The following is a 22279-nucleotide window of genomic DNA, read 5'->3' on the forward strand; positions in this document are numbered from 1 at the left end:
CTACATATTTTTTTCTATTTTTTACTGTCTAGAGGATACAGCACTGACCCTGCCTGCTCAGTGTGCAGGGACTCATGCCTACAAGCACTAAGGCTTTATAAGACTTATCCCTGTGCCTTTACTTGTCATATCAGCAGCTTCATCTGCAGAAATACATTCTGACTGAGTAAGCCTGAGGTAGACAATGCTTAATTCTCCATTACAAAATCTTCCAGGAAGAAGAGAGAGATTCAGCTGCAGGGCATCCATCCTGTCGGCACCCTATTATCCTAACACACCATTTACTCTGTTACTGGTTTTAAGCTGGCCTTATTCAGTCTGATTATCATGTTAGAGACTTGTCCTGGATCACTGTACACAGAGTATTTTTATTCAGCTGCTATTCTGAGACTCCAGGTATTTGTCTTTCTTGTAGCTCCTTATTGTACCTTCATCACCTATGAAAAAATGGAGTTCAGAAGATTTCCAACACTTGAATTAGATGTCACAAAGTCAAAGTGTGAGCTAGTTTTATACTAGGAAGAAAAAAAAAAGTAAACCAAGAAGAAATGGCTATTAATTTAAAAATATATAGTTTCTAGATTTTACTCTCCCATAGCAGACAGAATGGATCCATGCATCCATTGATATGCAGCAGTCACATATAACAGATATCTGTGTGATGGATCACAAAGATCACATAACATTTACCATTTTCCTCACCATACTTTTAATCCCTCAAGGCTTCTGGCACCATATAGTAACCTTAGCACACCGAATAAAGTGATCACAGGTTACAGAATCAATATCCAGCACACAGAAATAAGGACAGATTAAGGTCATTAACAACCTATAATTTATTACACATTACCTTAATTTCATGCAATTTTTTCTAAGGGTTTCATGGAATACTTTTGAAAGAAATCTATTTTCCAAAACTTATAAGGATTCTGACTGCATCCAGTTGAAGATGACGGTGTTTACAAAGTTTTGCAAAATATAGCTGAGATTTCAAAAGAAGAAACAGCAGAAGAAATACATCAAATAGAAAGTAAATAAAAGTTTGGAACATTACAGTGATTTGAAAATTTCAAATTTTAATTTCTAAGTCTATTTTTTGTGTTCAGTAACTTCATTCAGTGTTCAAGTTTATTCTTCTTAAATTCATAGAAATATAATTGTCTTTAGTCTGCTGTCTCCTATTTTTCCATCCTTAAAACAATGTAAAAAAACATGCTAATGCTCTGATAGAGAACACATTTTCAAATCACATTTTCTTTTTAAAATTATAGGGTGTTGAAGGTTATTTAAACCAGTTAACAGAATGAAAAAAATGGTTTCAGAGAGTAAACCTTATGTCATTCTAGCTACATCTATTAATCAACGATTGAGGAGAAACTGTTCACCTGATTAAGATATATAGATCTGGCCTCCTGCTTCTTCAAAGTTATAAAAGAAAGTATAAAGAAAAAATATTGCATTCTGAATTGACTTTTTAGTTTATTGTGTGACTAGTACCACTTTACACTCTTGGAAAAAATATCAATACTAAGCTTTACACTGCTACCCAGGCCTAGTTCATCAATGTTCTTATGCCATCAAGGGGTTAAGGGCTATGTTCCACTGTTTGAGGGAGGCACTGAGAATATCCTCATAAAGAGTTTGCATGATTAGGTCTTTACAACCAGCAGACCTGTAAATTAGCACTGCAAATAGGCTTTGTGCAGAGAGCATCATTCTGTAGAGCAGGTATGACCCTGAATGCACAAACATGCTCTATGCATCATTGTGAAACTGAGTTTCCTAGAAGTTAACTTCTCTGGAGCCAACAGAAACAAAAGCCTTGAAGTGTCCTTTTCTATTTTTTTCTCACTGCTTTTAAACTCTGCAGATCAATAATATCAAATGATGATTAGTGTCCAGTGATTAGCAAATCCCACTATGTGATTCTACATATTTCAATATGAAGCAGTGGAAAGTATTTAAGTAGGCTGAAGTACAGAAGGAACAAAAGAAAGTATTCCTGTAATGAAGAATACAATTATTGTGAAGTGTTCTTGAGAGATAGAGTAGATTTGTGGGGGGTTTTCTTAATAATAATTAAATAAATAAATCCAGAAATGGATTATTCATATTTAAGCAATTCTATAGAGTGCGACCGTACACTGAAGTGGGAGAACAGAACACTAATGGGTAAGCTGATACTGCAAGTGAAAAAAAATTTGATGCCACCATCACTGAAACACAGCTGTGCTAATAATTCAGGTTCTTGTTTAGGGTTTTCCAGCAGATACACAGTATTTTTTTCTCCCACCATCATGGTCATCATGTTTGGTTAGCCAAAGGTGAAGAATTTTTTCTCACAGGGAAAGGTCATTCCATAGAATTTCAGAAATAAAGTGAATCTATTCTCAAGAACAACGTTGGAGTGTTATACAAAAGAGAGACAGAAATATGTTTTTTCACTTGAAGCTTCTGTATGTCAGAAAGATTTAAATAGCAGAATGAAAAAATAATGCAGATAAGGTTGAGTTAAATTTGGGGAAAAAAGTCATAATCATAAGAAAATCCATCTACATTGTAAAAAGTGTTTGATGGAAGTGAGTTTGGCTTTTTCTTTAGAAATGCAGTTATGATTTAAAATTTGTGTTTTGTCATTAAAGTACTAATAGAAGGGTAAGTCAGTTCTATTGGAACTCCATGTTTATTTGAAGTGGGTATCCTATGTGTAAGCTACAGTCTGATTTGTCTTCATGGACCTTTCAAATTAGCAATACACTTTCTCAACAGGGAGGACAAATTTTGAAATTAATTACATAAAGGAAGTGATCCTGATAATTTATACTCAGGAGATTTTTATTATCCTCCAGTGTTTTAATAATAGAATTATTAATCCATCAAATTATCACTTTTTCATTGTGTCTCTCTACCTATAATATTCAGGGATGTAGCAAAGACAATTTTTATCCTTTGTTGTGTAACCTAAGTCTTAGTATTAGCTTTAATGAAGTATTCACTTCTGCCTTTATATTATCAAGAATATTTAGATCTGTATTGAAGAAAACATTATTACAGCCCCGCAGTTGTGGCTTACGATAGGGCAAAATATTTAGTCTGGATGTTTGTTTTACATTTTATTGTCAGGATTTATCCAACACCTAACTGTAAAGGTTACTAGGTTAAAGGGTGTCTAGCTAATGAAAATTCAAACAAACAACCGATGACCACGCAGTGACCAGAGAAACAATGACAAAGTGGGGAACCCAGATAACCAAAATCAACTACTCTTAAGACCATCAAAGTTGAATGATAAGGTCATTGTCTTTATTCCAAAACCCACTAAGATGATTCACTAGAAAAAGCTGTCTCCAGAATGATATTCAAATCACGACTGAGCAAATGCAGCACTTACTGTGATGCATCTGAGGGGAGGTTATGATATTGGAATACTTAGGATTGTACAGGATTTTTCATGGATTTTCCAGGAAAGGGTTACATGATGGGAAAGACCAGGTGAGGGAGAGACAAGTTTGGAAAAAAGGAGAGAGAGGAATAAAAGCAGCCAGTCCTTTTTAAGCTTGTAGTTGATCAGTACACTGAGCTACCTGAGCCCTGCACAGCTTGTCCTATCTTCTCATTGAACTTTATTTCTATCTTTATTTCTGTGTAAATCCACTCATTACTCTGTATGTGCACTTGTGGGGAGGAATTCAGATGAGGTGAGCCCCTGTTGAACATGATGCACAAATTTCAGAAACACATTCAGGATTTCTTTGGGGTAGGAAGAGTTGGCTTGTGTCAAAATCATATCAGGGACCATTCTAACATCTTTACAATGTAGACAAAAAAGTTCTAATGCCTGGTAATGTTCATAGCATCATTTAATTTCTGAAATATGCTAAGTCTCATTGACTTCATAGAGTGTTATGTTATGTGCAACTGTTTCACCTTATGGCTACTTTTCATTATGTTTTGTAGCTCATGTTACTTTTAAAATTTTGATTATTTCTTTTTGCTCCTTTTATTTTATCATCAGACAATTTAACTTTTATATATTAAAAATATAAACTTTTTATTTCTTGAAAATCTAAAAACCAAAATAGAATTAATAATAAACATATGTCAACTTTTTAAAAGGAGACCCTCATTTATAAGAATATAGACCAGATCCATTGTCAAGAGATAGGCTTCTGAAGCAATAATTTCTGTATTTAAAAATTTTCTTAAAAAAAAAGCATTCTTTTTAGTAAACCTTTCATAGTTATTCCTATCAATTTAATACACAGATGTAAAAAAATGCCTTTTTAAAATTAGATACCTATCCTTCTATTTGTGACTAAGACTGTTTCAATAATATTTCTGAGAAGACAGAAAAGTATTTTCAGTAGCTTTCAGAGGATGACAGAAGGAACCTTAAATAGTAACCTGCCTTAAAACAGTGCTCTTTAAAAACACTTCAGCTGAATCATAATATTGTTATTCAAGTACATTTTGTCAGTGAACTGTGTGTTTGAATGGGATTTTCCCTCATGTTCCACTGTTGGTGAACCCACCAAGAGTCCAGAACAAAAGACTGTTTTTTAAGATTGGACAGGAACTTATTCTTTGTCAAAATAACCAAAGGATTAACCTACCTTTACCCAAAGAGCAATAACTAGATATGTCTCTCACATAATAGAACTTTATTCACCAAAGTAAAGGGTATCTCAGATGAGGGAACTCCATGCATTCTTTTGAAACTAGCTTCTTCTGCAGGCAAGACAGCAACAGTGTGAGGAAACTCTCATGATCATTCAGGTGCAGCATAAGGTTCTGTAAGCTTCTTGACTACTAATTGACAGCAGCTAGACACTGTACCATTGAAATCATCCTATAATGTTTCTATTCCACACGCTTTCCCCACAGCATTAGTTCCTGCCTACAGTCAGAGGGTGATGAACAGTGGATTACTTGATGGCACCCAATGTATAGTCATTTTTAAGTTGTTTATGTGAGAGAAGAGAAAGTTGTAGTTCCTATCACTTTTCCCTGGGTATCTTCTGTTTATATCCAATGGTAGTCTGACAGTAAAATGAGCATCTGTTTCTTGAGACTAGAGTAGTTCAAACCAGGCACCTAGAGACATCTGTATTTTAAACCTTGCACTATTGATTTTAGATACCTTCTGGAATTAGTTAGAGATTCAGAAGAGAGGCATCAAATCACTACCACCCTTGTGGTATTCTGATCCATAGTTTCAGCTAAAGTTTGAATTTTATTACCCTTGTGAATATTTTAGCTCAAACTTTTACACAATTCTGGGCAAAAAAAATTCAGTTCCTTGTGAGAGAAAATAAGGTGTAGACTGTCCTATTGACAGAGTGGAAAAAACACATTTAAGATATTGGATTTATACTTGAACAAAGCACAGAAGTACATTACAGTGCTAGTTTGGGTGAACTGAATATACTTGTCTCAGACAAAGCCTGCCCTAAAGTATATATGAGCACTTTGGCGCCATTTGCATACAAGGGATAGAGATGAGAAGCTGCCTTCATAGGCCTTGAGAAATATTCTGTCTTTAGACACATCCAGTAAATCTTACACCAAGTATCTTACTATGGGTGCAGGGATATACAAAAGGCAAGAGCTTAATATTAATCTAATCTGAAGAGTAATTATCTAATTCAAACAAAACAATTGTTGTTATTGGTGGAGCTATAGAAGTGTAAATTATCTAATTTTTACAGAAAGGCATGATTAATAACAGAGCTAAGACTGCTGTACTATTCTGGTAATGCATCCCTCTTCTTCTGCATTATATTCACTCTCTTTCATTTTTCTCTTAAGTTTCATAACTACTTTCTCCCTCAAGCAGAAGATAGGAGGGCTTTTACTGAGCTATCAGTGTTCTGATGTCTTTATCATGAGGAGTATCCCTAGATAGACAGGATGGTGGGAGAAAAAAAAAAAAAAAAAAGGAGAGAAAAATAAAAAATGTCTATGGCAGTTCAGGTTCAGCTAGCCATAAACCACATATACCACTACTTTTGCATTCACCCTGGCACAGACCTTGGGATGCTGATTGGTAACCTACCATCTCCTTATTTGAGAAAATCTATTACTACTTATCTGAGGTCCCAGAGACATAGGTTGGAAAGGTGAATAGAACACCAAAGAAAAATGATTGATTTAATTTTTTTAATAATAACTTTGAGGGCATTTTTAATGCTGTCTTTCTTTATTAATTTGAGTGTTAACATTACTGCAACTGGTCTAGTAAAAATTGTTACATGTATTAATTACAGCCATACAACCATTTCTCCTAATCCAAACACAAACCTATATTACATAAGGGGCTGGTGTCTATTACTCAGTGACTGCATATGCTTGCTAGACCTCTTGTAATATTCACTCTCTGTATTCCTCCCAGGCTACCTGTGCTTGCTTTCACCTCTGTAGTCTTCCTTTGTCTTTTTGAACTTGTCCAGGTGCTCCTTGTTCATCCACGCAGGTGTCCTGAAACTTTTTTCCCCAGCTTCCCCTTCACTGGGATGCATTGCTGCTGATCTTGGAGAAGGTGATAGTTGGTTATCAACCAGCTTTCTTTGTCCCTTCCTCCCTCCAGGGCTTTATTTCACAATAAAAATACTTTGGGTTCTTCAGGGACCAAGCAGGTCCCTGAAGATCCCAAAGTCTGTTTTCCCAAAGTCCCAGGTACTGAGCTTGCTGTGGACCATCCTCACTGCCCTGAGGATATCAAACGCCGTCATTTCACAGTCACTGTAGAAAAAGTTTCCCTTGAGCTTCACATTCCTCACCAGCTCCTCCTTGCTGGTGAGAACAAGATCCAGCATAGCATCTCTCCTCACCAGCTCCCCTCCTCTCTGCTTTGGGAAGCGGCAGGTTATCAGAGAGTCATGGAATGGTTTGGGTTGAAAGGGATCTTAAAGATCACCTAGTTTCAACCCCACTGCTTTGGGCAGGGACATCTTCCACTAAACCAGATTGCTCAAAGTCCCATCCAACCTGGCTTTAAACACTTCCATGAATGGAATAACCACAACTTACATTAGGGAAAAGTTCATTTGATTGGGAAAAAGAATTGTAGTGCTGATGAAAAAGTTACATTACTGTATGGGGAAATGATAGGATAAGTTAACAGTTGATAATTTTTTCCCTTACCATTTTGAACATACTTCAATAGTCACTGAATATAGCAAGGTTAAATTAACTGGCTTTTCAGCTGCCAATATACTGATTTACTGCTGTTGTTTAGCCAAGTTATATTCACAGTTCTAGAGATGCTCATTCGCTAAAAAAGCCTCAAAAATCTTGAGTTCTTTACTTACAGATTGTAGGGCATTGAGATAAACTTCAAATCAAAAATGTTTGTAACTCAGTCTTGTCATTTTGTGTCAGATTGGCTGCTATACTGAAAAAAGTACTCTTTGGTTCAAATGGGTCTGGAAAAGGCAGAAAAAAGTTGCCTGGTTTGAGCTTTCTACCTTTTTTTCTTGGCAGCAGCCTTTCTCCCAAAGTCTACTTAATGTCAAATCGGGGAATGAAAGATTTCCTGGATATCGGAAAATACTTTGATTAAGCCAAAAATGTCGCAAATGGATGGAGGATTACATGCTAATGTTGGATGTAGAAAGTGATTCAGAGTCACTGATGAGCAACAGATGTAATGTTTGACTAAGAATAAGCAAAAGTCAGTGGACATGGAAAAAAATGGAGGTAACTCTAAGGTTAAAGCTAGGAACAAGTCTATATATAAACTATCCAGATAAAATGCTACTCACCTCTATTGTCAACACTGCTAGGTTCAAGCCATTTGCTGAGATGTTGAAATTTACCAGGTTTTTTTGTATCACCCCTTTAGGTATAGGGGTATCTCATCCAATGATACAGCTGGTATTAGTAATGAGGGTTTGGTGTTTTTTTGGTTGTTCTCCCTACTCCTCACCCAATAATGGTATATACACTCAAACTGTAAACAAGATTTTGTTGGAAAGGGTAACCCACTAGACTCACTTCTTCTTTGGCTTTTCTTTGTGTATGGCCTAGGAACTGATGCTATGCATGAAAAATACACATTCAGATTATGGGGCTGTGTTTGGTCTTTTTTGAACAGCAATCTTCTTCATTTCACTGGCAGATTTTTCTGTCAATTATTCATGTAGGTCATAGACACACAGAACAATGTAGCCCGGAAGGAACCTCCAGAGGTAATAATGTCTAGGCTTCTCCTCAGACCCGGATATTTTGAATTCTCCAATGATGGTGATTACACAGGCAACCTGTTTCAGTGTTTGACCATCTTCATGACAAAATTTAATTTCCTTATGTTGAGTTGAAATGTCTCATATTGCAACTCATGTCACTGTTTACTCCTGCTCCCGCTCTACCACTCAGAAAGCTCCTGGCTTTGTCTTTTGCTCTGCCATTATAGATAGCAGTGTCTCCTTGGCTCAGTCTTCTCACCACTTAACAGGCCCAGTTATCTCAGCTTCTCCTCATATGTCATGTGTTCCAGCTTCCTGAACATCTGGGTGGCCTTTGATGGAGTTGTTCTAGTATGTTCAGTCTCTCTAGTATATAGGTGCCCAAAGCCTGGTGCAGCATTCCAAGTGCAGTCCCAAATTTTTACTGGCAATTTCAGAAAATCAGAGAACTTTGGCAAAAGTTTAGAGAAGCACTCAACCAACATAAAACATTTCACAAAGGATTAACTTAGACCATTCCACTTAGGAAACTCCAAATCCATCTGATTTTAAGTTGCTCAAACTCCAAGAACAGGCAATTAGAAGAAGAAAGAGAGAAAAAGCCACAGAAAAGGATAAATATAGCTACCACTCGAGTTCCAGCAGTCTTTCAGCTGACATACACATCCAAGAAATGGTAGGGCCAAAACATATGCTTGCCTCATGCTTCAGTTTAAGTACCCTTTAGCTTCCCTGGGCCCTTCCCCCAGGTGGGACTTCCTGTCTGGTGGCCACTCAGGAACTGGGTTAAGGGCTCCAGAGACAGGTGTGGACCATTGTCTCTGCTATGCCAGGGATTGGTGGCTACTGCAGGGTTGGGATACATGCCCAAGGGGGGTGGGGTGTGCTGAGCAGGGTACTGCCTCACCAGAGCAAGGCCTGACCTGTCCCTTCCCCTGCTCCACCCATGAAATGTTTGGAACCAGTAGTCCTTCCAGTCTCTCATATTGAGATAGCTGTGCTTTGCTCAGGCAAAGCAAGGGCAGAAAGCAAAGAATATCACCAGTTCTTAGATCCTGCATTCGTCCTGCCATGTCTGGAGCTGGGGTTTCAAAACAAAGAAAGTAAAAGAGAAGGAAGAAATAGAAGAGAAAGAGAGCCAGAGAAAAGAGAATGAGGGCGCCCATTCCACTCTCTATAGTTCACCTGGTGGACGCCTCTTATGTAAACTACACTTTCACACTGTTCTGTTCACATATGCACAGCCACAACTTCCCCAGGGAGTGAGTACGGAGGGCACAGAGAGGGAAGTCTGAGCATGGGTCTCAAGGTGGAGCAGGAAGTTGGCTCAGAACAGTGCAGCCCCACCTCTGCAAGACCCTCTGCTCTGACCACATATTTTCTGTCATAACACAAGAATGTTTGAGACAAAATGTGCTTATCTGATCCTCCACAGAAGGCTGCAATTAGGTCACCCCAAAGCTTTCTCTTTTCCAGACTAAACAAACACAGTTTTCAAAATCTTTCCTCACAGGAGAGGTGCTCCATCCTTCTCATCATCTTGGTGTCCCTCTTCTGTACTCACCCCAACAGGTCCATGTCCTTCTTGTGCTGGTGATCCCATCGCTGGATGCAGTTATTTGCCCAACAGGGTGACAAGGATTTTTTCTGGAAGAGAAATTTGTATTTACCTTCGGTGGAGTTTATGAACATTTTTCAGCTCAATTTTCCAGCTTATTGACCTCTCTTCGCACAACAGCTCTCCTATTCAGTGTGCCAGTTTCTCCTTCCAATTCTATATCTTGAATAAATTCCCAGACAGTGTACTCTATCCACTCTATTGCATCACTCAGATCATTAATGAACATATAAACTCTATTTGCCTCAGTACAGATCCTTGAGGGATGCCATTACTAGCTGGCTGCCAGTTGGATTTTGTGCTACTGATCACTACCAATTCAGCCTGACAGTCCAGATAATTTTCTACTCACCTTATCATGTACTTATCCTGTCCATACCTTGTCAATTTGGCTTTAAGGAGTATATGTCCAAGGCCTTGCTAAAGACAATTCAGTGGGCCAAGAGCACTTTGTGCGCAACCTTTTCCATAGAGATAAGCAGTTAACTTTTTAGCTTACAGTTAGATAAAAGTCAACTGCCACAGGGATTGTGTTAGTTATGGTTCTTTAAAAACAGCTACATTTAATGGTAAGTGGTGATTACTGAATCCAAATGAAAATGGTTTCAGAACTGATTGAAATAACAGGGAAAGAGAGGTTTGGCACACACCTAAGGTCTTTTCCTGGGACATTTATTAATATGGTCTAAAAAACTACAGCAGAAGGATTCCTCTCATGTTGATGCAAACACTAGCTGTTGGCTATCAGAAGGTGCTGTGCTGGTGCATGAGTCTCAAGTATTCATCATTATTTGTCAAAAAACATAAAACATGTTTTAGATGTCTAAGCTTTTCAGGAGAGATGAATCATATTGGACAATAATAATTTAACAATTGCAATAATTTACCCTAATTTATCAATTCCTGGAGAGGTAACTTGGATATAATAAAACCTCCTTATGTAAGAACAAAGAACCATAAGAAGTATTTATGGCACACAGAGGTGTAAGGGGTTCAAAGCTTGTCTTTTGCTTTATCAGAAGATTCAACAGTTCTCTTATAAATGTGTATTTGAACAGAACTTAAATGAAGATTTTTCTCTGTAGAAGCTGAGAAGCACCTTTTTTGAAAACAAATTAATAAACAATCTGTCATGCTTCACATTTTTGGTTTAAGTCCTGGACTGGGAAACATAGCTAAATCTCAGAAATATTTCAATGGTACCCATACATATGTAAAAAAAGTGAGAAAATAATGTAAAATTCTGAGACATAATTACCACATATCCACTTACTTTTCCCTTTATTTTCAAGAAAATTGCCTAATAATGCTTACTGCCCTTTTTCAGCTAACATCTAATCATTTCTCTTTGCCTCATTGGAAAATTATTGCTGCTTATCCACACAGTAATGACAACAGAGTCTTCTAACCACTGCAGAAAGGAACAAACAAATGACATAAAGAATCATTGATAACATTTATATGGGTTCTGCTTTCAATTATATTTCTTAGAAGTACACTATAGAGAAGGATAGAATATGAAGTCTTATGAATATTTAACATAGTTCAGGGAAAATAAATTATGTCAAGTCTGAGATGCTGCCAACTAAAAAATGTAAAATAGTGCCATGGAAGTTAAGGGCAATTCTAGGCCTTGGGTATAATTTCATAGACAGCATCTGGAGATCCCTCTTCTCCTGTTCTATTCCAAAAGAATCAGTTCTTTGAGACAAAGTCAGCAGGGGATTAATGCTGTTACTATTCTGAGGAAGACACCCTAGGGAAGAGGGAACTCTTGAGTATTTGGTGTTTCCTGCTGATTCCCTTGCTGCTGTACAAGTTATAACCTAGTGCTTCCATAAAAGCCTTACAAGGATTGGGGTTTTTTTCTTCAGATTTGCCAAGTATGACTAATAGAGCAATGAATTTACATGTATTTAGCCCACAGGGGTCTGAGGATTAATCCCTTATAAAGATATCTGGTCCTCAAGTGTAAAGAAAATTATTCTAGCAGGAACAAGCAATTTCCCCTCAAGGTGAAACAAAGACTACAACTAGGAAAAGATTTAAGAGTAAAGAAAAACAACAATTCTGTGTTGAGTCTGGTCCTGCCAAATAAGATGACATGGAAGATATTTAAAGGGTGTTCATCTCTTGAAAGCCTGTTTGTTTCTCTTCTAGAAACATTATTTGGCATCATGATAAATATCTGTAGGCCCATATGTAGTCCTGTTTGTGAAAAACATATTGATAGCAATCATATGAAATTATCATGAGGATGGTTAAAAAGGGTAGTTATACATAAAACCTTTTTTTTTTTCATGTTATCAACCATTTGAGCATCAAAGTAGGAAGTGCTTTTTAGGACAAAATCTTTTGCATGTATTAGCAGTTAATAATGTTATGTAAAAGATGTCATTCAGATCTATCTCCAAAAGTCATGCTACAGTTGCATTCTAATTAGTTCATTACAAAGTAAGCCCAAATGCAGCAATGGGATTAATTGTTAAACTGTTCTCTATAGCATAAGAATGACTTTTGAGCATCAGGGAAATAGAAAAAAAAAAAATCTTACAAAGATAAAGTCAATTGTCCAAGATTAGAATTTTGATGTTTTGCCAGGTCTGAAATACCAACATAAGAGCAAAAGTGTTTGGAAAAGTTTATATTATTTGGGATTATGGATGCTAATAAGTAGCAAATGAGTACCTGTCTTTACCTAAGGACATTTGCAATGTAGAAAACAGACTTTTGAACATTTAATCATCCTAAAAAGATTGATTTATCGGGTATGATGTAAACCTGACTAATTCAATTGAATTCTGTGATGCAGTGTCATCCTTGCTTATTATATAATACTTCAGTGGTTAGGATACTCACCCCAGGAGCAAACAAATTCATGGGATTTACCTCAGTCTAATTTGATTTAAAATAACAGTTTCATCATCCTACAAATGTTCACTAAATACTCACTGTCCCGGCTTGAGACAAATTAAGAGAAATGCTCTGGAAGGAACATCTCCTCCAAAGAAGGCAGGTTTCATCTTCCCCTCCTCCACAGGTTCAGGAAGAAATTCCTCAGAGGAACGTGAAAAAAAATTATTTATTTAACAAGCTGAGTGCATGTAGGCACAGAAAAAGATAATGCTAAATAATAAAACCTCTCACTATGGGGAGAATCTGGTAAAATTTGAAGTCCTTTGTAGGCGTGGCTCTGCTCTCTCCCTCCGGAGCTGGGGTTCAGTGTAGGCCCCCCCAGGCCACGGTGCAGGACCTCCTGGTGATGTTCTGGTGTTGCTGAACAGTCCAGAAGAGAAGAAGAAGAAGCCGAAGTCCCAGGAAAACCTCTTCTCTCAGCTAATGAACGAAAAGCGAGCTAAAACACAGGAGAATGCCACTCTCTTACCTGCTGCAGAAGCCAAGAGCTGAGAAGCTAGCGGACAAGTTATCTGTATTTTTGAACACAGCGCCAAAGGAATTCCACCGCTTTCCCCTCCCCCCATCTCTCAGGTCTGCCTTAAAGACACAGAAAGGCACAGGATTCACGTCTGGCATAGAGCAGGCGACAGGGGATACACATTATAAAGTCACCCCAAACACTCACCTTCTGACTCTTATCAAATAATACACGTTCCATCCCTGACCGGAATTGTGAGCCACTGTGTAGACACTGAAAACTCAGAACAAGTCTATTAGATGCCAGAATGAGACTTGATAGAGCTGCAATCAGACATACAGGCATCTTCCATCTAAGGAGGATGGAATCATCAGCACCATCCTTGATGTTTTTAATCAATGACTTTTTTTTATAAGATACTTAAACTGAAAGAAACTAAATCTCAGACAGAGTGACCAAAGCTATAGAGTCAGTCATCCGCGTTGTGGCCTTCTGTACCGGATCTGTGGATCCTGCACATGTGGTGTTCAACTCAGTTTGAACTTGATGAGAGGGAAAATCAATAAATATATTTCCAGAAGATCATATAGGTGCTTTGTAAGTGAGAAAGTCTTGTTTTGACGTTATATAAGCTGAAATTCAGCTGGGTAATTAGATGACTGCTAAGTTTAATCACACAAGTATTGTTATGCTGTTGTCATCCATGAAAGCATTCACTTGTTTAGAAGTAGGTACATGGTACTCTTACTGAATGAAACCTTTATCTGACTAGCTCATTTGCATGCATTTCAAGTAAATAAATTCTCCTTTTCTGGCTTTTTTTTTTCAATAGATGACTTTACAAGATGTTCATTACTTTCTAATTACCAAAACTGTTGACTTTTTTGTCTGTTGCTGAAAAGTTGCATTAAAGTAATTCAGTAATTTAAAACATTCATTAATTTAAGCCTTTTCCCATTTAGTAATTGGATTAATCTTTGTACTATTTTCCCATCAGTATCTGTTGTAGCCCATCTGATCTAACCCTCTGACTACATGAATTCCCTCCCTATTCTGGCTGCTTTTCGCTCTCTGAGGTATCAGTTTCTGTACAAGTATTCTTGTCTTCGGGTATCACTTGTTTTTAACCCTTAAGTCCCCAGATAGTGGTTTTGAACTCCTGCTATAAGGTGAACATTTTTAATATGTCTATCTATATGACAATTGCAAAGATGAGTTGACTGGAGTCAACTGAGACTGGCTGTGTCACAGAGGCTGCCCTAAAAAAAGCCATTGCCATAAAACAGGCACCTGCACCCAAAACTGCTTTCTCTTTTCAAACTTGTCCACTTCCTAAGTTGTCTAACTGCACGGTGGAAGAACTAGGACTAAGGGGGTCAGCAGTAAAGTCAGACCTCATTTGTGCTGATATGTCTCAAATACTCAACAAAATAATTAACAACATTTGGAAATAATGTTTAAAAATAACTGTTTGGTTATTTGTATTGGATGAGTTAAATCTATACTGCGAAACATAAGCAAGTGAAATAATGAAATACAGTAAGAGTAAAATGCTCTAGGGCAGATACTTAGAGATGCTAGCATGAAAAAAACTTGACAGAAAAGCACTTTTTTCCTCAGGCTTCAATAACATTTTTTTCTCTTCCTCTTTTTTCTCTTTGCCCAGTGTCAAAGATAACACTCCTGCCAAATCTAAACACTGCCTCTTTGGGTTTTAATTTCTGTCAGCAGGCAACCCTTTTCAAAATCATCTACATATCTGATAATTGCTGCATCAGGGAAAGGTAGTACATGAAAATATGACAGGACTTCAGGACTGTAACTCTTTTGAGGTCCTAAATCTCTGAATATATAAATAAAAATATTCATACAGCAAACTATATGAATCTTTATTCTTTATACATTACCATTAAAAGCTTTAATATGAATTGAATTTATATTGATTCTTTTCAGACTTTCACAGAAATAAGGGACTTGACAGAAATAGATAATGAGAATGGTATAAAGTTGCTTAGTGCTTTGTGTTTTACCACAGATTGATCTGTGTTGCTGGTCTGGTTTTGTGGCACGGAAGCTGGAGGTTTAACCATTTCCATCATTTAAGAGGGGTGAAAGAGCCCCATGATGCATGTGTGATATTACACTGCAGAATATCAAGGGTTTTCAACCCAAACATACAAATAAACAGCTACTCATGTGCTTATGTGTGTGCATTAAAAATAGAAGACACACTGTGGAAAGAGACAGACATAGCTGCTGGGCCACACATACAGGTGGATACAGGCTGCTAAAATGACCACTAGAAAAGCCTTTGCTGAAAGACTCAGCGTTAAGTGAAGAATGAGTGTTGCAGCGGGGATACTGTAACACGCATTTATCAAACCAGGAGTCCCGTGGAAAGGAAATATATATGGACGGATTCTTGATAGCTGTTTCAGAGAGATGTTTATTTCTCCAGCCGCATGGCCGGGGCTGTGCCCAGGAACTGTTCCAGTCACGGGACCAAGGGTCCTTCTGCCCGCGCAGGGAACACAAACCAACCAATGGGAACGAGGCTGAGCAAGGGCAGGGAAACCCCGTGTCTGTGCCCTCAGGGCCCCTCTCCCAGGGCTGCACGGCAGGGGGGAGGGACCCCAACAAATGAGCATGAAAATCATCAGCTGATTTATTTCTTTCACATTCAAGGAAACAATGTTTATTGGTTTTGCATTGTTAGTAAACAAGTAACTTCCTTATATATAATTTTACTGTGAAATGCTGTGATTCTCAACTACAGAGGGGCACTCAGGTAATAGAAAAAGGGGGCGAGGGGAGGGGGAAGGGAGTGTGTAAATAATTCCTAAAGGACAATGAACTATATAAGTATTTTGAAGCCAGATTCTGCTTTATTTAAATACATTATTTCCTAAGTTATCTCTTGGATTTTTATGGCTAATTCATAATTCAGTTGAAATGAATATGAGGAAATGAGCCCATAGTAATTTCTATAAAAACATACCATGTAAGCAAATCCTTCTCATTTTTCTTAGATTAAATTTGAATGTAATACATGTTCTTCCTTGTTAAGCAGAAATTTGCCTCCTCATCTCCAGTATGAACAGTTCTGTGAATTTTGTGAATTAACATGAATCTACTCAACAGCATCTGGACCATGAGAAGCCCATTAGCATGCTCCTAGGTGGTGTGATACAGCATTAAAAGATTTATGTCTGGGACAGTAGTCAAAGGAGACAAAATGCATTTCCTGTCTCATGACTATTTCTGCATATAATTAATTTCCATTTTACTTTTTTATAACAAAATATTATTTACAAATCTTATCTTAAACTGAAATTAGGTTGGAAAGTAATATTGTTTCCTTGCCACTGAATTTCCTGAAAGGAAGCAAAACTATCTATTTTTCTCTGGCCTCTTTAATTATCAGGTTCAAGTTCCAGTGGAACCATTTGCCTTGTTGATATGTGTTTGTTTTTATTCCCAAAGGAAAATGTATCTTTCAGAAATTATTAAGAAACACTATTGTTTTCAGAAGCCAATATTATGTCTGTTTTTGAGGCATATGCATTACATTTTGATGCATCTTGTCAGGTTTAATCAATCCTGTTGACGTAAGTGAGACATGATCCAATTTCACATGATCAGAATTACTTCATTTGACATATCATTGTGTGACATTGAAGGTCAAATTGCAAGCAAAAACAAACAAACAAAAACTTTGTACTGTATTAAAATATTTTAGGAGAACAGAAATAACTTTTTAAAGACAGGTGAAGTTCTTAGATTTGAAACACTTGCATTTTAACTATTTGTCATATTTTGGTGGCCCAATCAGATTTTCTGGTATACTGAATTCAACCAGTAGTGTAACTCAGCACAGAGATGGAACCACAAGATTCTTTGGGTTGGTAATTCATCTGTAAAGACTGATAGAACAATCTGAAATGGAGAATGAGGAGGTGTTCTCCCTTTTGTTTATGAAGGCTGGGTAGATAGAGTACTCAAGTGTACAGTATGAATCTCTTAAGAATCCAAAGGTAGTCTCTGCCACTACATATATGTATTTTTATGAAAAAAGAGTGGACTAAAGGACAGAAAGCAGATTTATTCTGATTTCTGCAAATAAACTCCAGCCAAATAAAAAAGGTCTAGCTTCTTATTGAGCACTAATAAGGGTAGGTATTCATTTATCAATTTACCCAGTTGATAATCTGATTTCTGAAAAACAAACAAACAAGCAAACAAACAAACTGGGTTATAGCACATTTTGCTTCATAAGTATGTGAATTCACTTGAATTCATGTGAATGATTTCCTGTGAATGAATTTACATTCACTATGTACATTCACCATCTGTAGCAAAATCTACAACTTCCTTTCCAAGTGTGACATGTGCTGAGCTAAAATTTTTATCATAAAAAGTTTCTGGAGTACTCAGTGTCTCAAAAATCTTGTTGAATAAACTTTACTGATGTGGTTTCGAGACATTCTTTATCAGAAGATTCCAGAGTGACTGCTTGAACTTACAATGCACTTCTGAGAACCCTGGATACTTGTTTTCCTTGAACTATCGCTCACTTAGCTACATTTACATGTTTAACTGCGACGGAAGTAAAGAAATTAGGAAATAAGAAATTTTTTAAACAGAAATGAGTCCAGGCCTAAAATAATTATCTGGTGCTCTGTGATGTTGGAGCAGGTAATAACTGCAGCCTGTGAAGGATCCCTATCAGAGCAGATGGTTATTCCTGAGAGAACGCACTCCTTGGGAATCCCGTGCCAGAGCACAGGGAAAGTGTGAGAAGGAAGGAGCAGCAAAGAAACACCCATAATTACTGACTATAACGCCACATCCTCAACCTGTACTGTTTATAGGGAGTGAAGCTGATCCAGGAAAGTGGGAGAAGGAAAGCGGTTGTAAAGTTTGTCTGTGTTTTTCACTACGCAAATCAGTAATTAAATTTTATTCTTATTGTAAATAAGTAAAGTTAATTTTTACAAGTTGTCTTGGAGTGACTTTATGATGTGTGTCCCCTATTGCATGCTAAATGCCCAGACATGAATCCTGTGCCTTTCTGTACCTTTAAGGGAGAGGGGGGAAAGCCAGTGGAATTCTTTTGGTGCTGTGTTCAAAACACAGATAAGCTCGCTGGCTTCTCCTGCCCAGTTTCTCCACTTCCGCAGCAGGGAAGAGAGTTACATTCCTTTGTTTTTTAGCTAGTTTTGTGTTCATTAGCTAAAATATGGAGCCCTGGGACTTTGGTTTTTTCTTCTTCTCTACTGGATTGTTCAGCAACACCAGAACATCATCCGGGAGACCCTACACACCGGCCCAGAGGGGCCCACGCCAAACTCCAGCTCCGGAGAGGAGAAAGCCACGCCCACAAAGGACTCTGAAATCTGCCCAGGTTCTCTCCACAGTGAGAAGTTTCATTATTTAGCATTATTCTTTTTTTTTTTTTTTTTTTTCCCATGCCTGCGTGCACTTTACTTGTTAAGTAAATAGGTTTTTTTCACTTTCCTCTGAGGAAAATTCTTTCCGAACCTGGTGGGGGAGGGGTGGCTGTAACCTGCCTTCTATCAGAGGACATTCATTTCGGACGTTCCTCTGAATTTGTCTCAAACCAGGACACAAGTTCAGTCTGTGTTGCCTGTGATAGTTACTGGTAAGTGATCTCCCTGGTTTTATCTTGAACCATGAGCTTTCTCATCCAATTTTCTCCCCCATCCCACTAAGGAGGGAAAGTGAGTGACCAGCTAGGTGTGTGTTTGGCTGTTTGCTAAGGCTGACTCACCACAGATACAGAAACACTTTTTTGTTTACATGTGACGTAAGAAGTAGGGGTAAATGGTAACTCTTTTTCAGTGGCAGGGGTTTTATGCATGAGAAAGTAAAAAGAAACAAGGGGAGAGGATCATTTTGTAGTAGTTGCACACTTGCAAGGATAAGCATTAATCCAAGAAAAAAAGTGCTTAAACTCTTGTATAAAACCATCTTAAGTGTAATGGAGATGTACATCTGGAAAGAGTAAAAAAACATATCTGAAGAAAGGCACCCTCTAACTTTTGAATTGAGAACATTAGTTTCACAGCTTTCAATTTGTCCATGCTTCTCTGCATAGGCCCAGAATTGGCTCTTACATTATAAATACCGTATTATGCTATATTTATTGTATTGCATCATATCATATCATATCATATCATATTGATTATATTGTAGATATCATATTATAATATCTATGGAGTACTTAGACAAATACATATAAACAGTAAAATATATAATATAGATAATAGCACTGTAGATATGAAACAAATCTTACATCACATAAAACCAGTTTATTCAGCAGGGAATGCATTTGGATGCTGAACTTCAAAATCATTAGGATAATTGAAATTCTCATATTAGAGAATATAGAAAAATAGTGCTATGATTTATACTTTGGGAATAATTAAATCTCCTTCTGTTATAGGCTTGTTGAGAATATGAGGTTTTATTTTTATCTATTGATAGCTGAGGTCACTTCTGCTACATGATGACAATGTTTTTACCAATACCATCTGAAACAAATTGAGGTCAGTGTACATTTTCTCACTGCCTTGCTCTCAGATTTCTTCCATGAACTGGAGAAGGTTTCAATTTACTGAAGCACTGAAGTAGGTAAGATCCAATCAAAGTAAAAGCAGAATCAATAAATGCTAACCTCAGAGGGCTAAATAGTAGCAACATCAGACAGGGGAAAAAGTTGTTTGCAGATCCAAAATACTATTGTTCTCTATTAAGCTGTATGTTTTTATACTACTTGTTTACTGAGATGTATTTAACATGTTTGAAAAACAACAAGATGGATTTTCTATCTAGGCTAGGAATGCACCTATGTGTTTTTGCAAATGTTCAGAAAATTTAGACAATCCATGGACGCCAGCTAGATGCCAATCCAAATTCTGCTCATTTCTGTAATATATTTCCCACTTCTTTATCTCCTAACATTTAGGGGTTGTTGTAAATAAATTATACATTTTTAAACACTGTGGTCAATAAAATATGCATAAAATATTCACAAAACAAGTTATATATTGAACTGGCTACACAAATTTGGTAAAAAATAGTTTTAACTTTAAAGGATACAGTTATCTCTGCTATTGTGTTTTTTCAGTATATGAATATTGAGCATCATATAGAAAATGTGATTTAAGAGGAAAAGGTGTCATCTATAGTTATAGAATAGTTGTGGGTTTATATGTACTTTTAAGTTTGCTTTTAAAACAAACACCATTTTATTTTTTGCTGAGTATCAGTTAAACTGCATTATGCTCACTGTAGCTCTGTTGTGTCAGCACTCATACAAACTCTTTTCTCACGCATCAGAAATTTGTATAAATCAGCATTAGTTATGATTTCCCTGTTCTATCACCATTAATTATATATATATTTTTCAAAGTTGCATCGGGTTTTATGGGCAGGTTTTGGTATCAGGGGGCTGCAGGGGTGGCTATAGGGGTGACTTCTGTGAGAGGCTAGTAGAAGCTTCCACCATGTCCAGCCAATGCTTGCACCATGTCCATCAGAGCCAATGCCAGCCAGCTCCAAGGTGGACGTGCTGCTGGCCAATCAGGAATGATGGCAATGCTTCTGTGATGACATATTTAAGAAGAAGGAAAAAAAGTTATTGTGAAGTTGTAATTATGTCCAGAGAAGAGCAGGGGGAGAACATGAGAAGAGCAATTCTGCAGACACCAAGGTCAGTGGAGAGGGAGGGGGAAGAGGTGCTCCATGCTACAGAGCCGAGGTTCTCCTGCAGCCCATGGTAAAAATCATGGTGAGGCAGCTGTGCCCCTACAGCCCATGGTCGTCCATGGGGATGAAGAGATACACCCACAACCTGTGGAGAAGACCCACACTGGAGCAGGTGGATGCCTGAGAGGAGACTGTGAACCCACGGGAGGCCTGTGCTGGAGCAGGCTCTTGGCAGGGACCTTCAGACCTGTGGAGAGAAGAGCCCATGCTGGAACAGGTTTTCTAGTAGGACCTGTGACCCTGTGGGGAGCCCACACTGGAGCAGCCCATCCTTAAGGGACTGCATCCTGTAGAAGAGTTACCCACATTGCAGTATTTTGAGAAGGACTGTTGCTTGTGAGATGGACTCAGACTGAAGAAGTTCATGGAAAATTGTCTCCCATGGGAGGGACCCCACACTGGTGCAGGGAAAGGACTTTTCTCCCCAAGCAGCAACAGTAACAACTTGAGATGAACTGACGATAATTCCCATTCCGTGTCTCCCTGCACCACTACAGGGAGGAGGTAAAGCCGGGAGGGAGGGAGGGATAGGGGGAAGGTGTTTTTCAGGTCTTATTTTACTTTGCATTATCCTGCTCTGATTTTGTTAACAATATATTTATTTAATATCTCTAATTCAAATCTGTTTTGCCCATGATGGTATTTGGTGAGTGAGATATATTAGATGTCCACATCTCATCAATGATATTGAAGTACTGATCCATGAAGATTTGCAACAGAAGTAAAGTGAACATTTGCTTCCCTTTTCTTCTTGATATCTAGGTAACATTACATGTTCATGTGCTATTTATATATTTATATCTTATAATGTAATTAATGTGTATTTCTTAATAAATTTGGCATATCTCAAGACATTTGAAATATTTTTCCAATTCTTTATTAATGTACAATAAAAAAGTCATGGAAGTAGTAGGCTGGATGTTATTGTAAAAGGTCACACAGTTCTTCTTTACTGAAGAAGGGTGAAACATTACTTGGCTATAAATACAGCCATCGATAAATATCTATTCAGTTCTTCAAAAGTGTATTCTATAATCACAGTTCACTGCTTTTATTATAAGGAAAATTTCTCTTTATATTTAACATAAACCTCTTCTTTTGCCAGCAAAATGAGGACATCTGGTTATTATCCTTTTCATGGCAGTCTTTTTTTGTCTGTTAAATAAAACAAAATCATTGTCTTTGACCTTTCTTCCTTAGTTATGTTTTCAACTTTTCATGCTATTCTTGCTTGCTGTCTCCTATTTTGACTATACATTTCTTTCTAAGTGGGTTGAGATGAGATTGAATCTTAGGACAGAAAAATCA

The sequence above is a fragment of the Corvus hawaiiensis genome, chromosome 2 (assembly GCF_020740725.1).
Source record: "Corvus hawaiiensis isolate bCorHaw1 chromosome 2, bCorHaw1.pri.cur, whole genome shotgun sequence".
Lineage (NCBI taxonomy): Eukaryota > Metazoa > Chordata > Aves > Passeriformes > Corvidae > Corvus > Corvus hawaiiensis.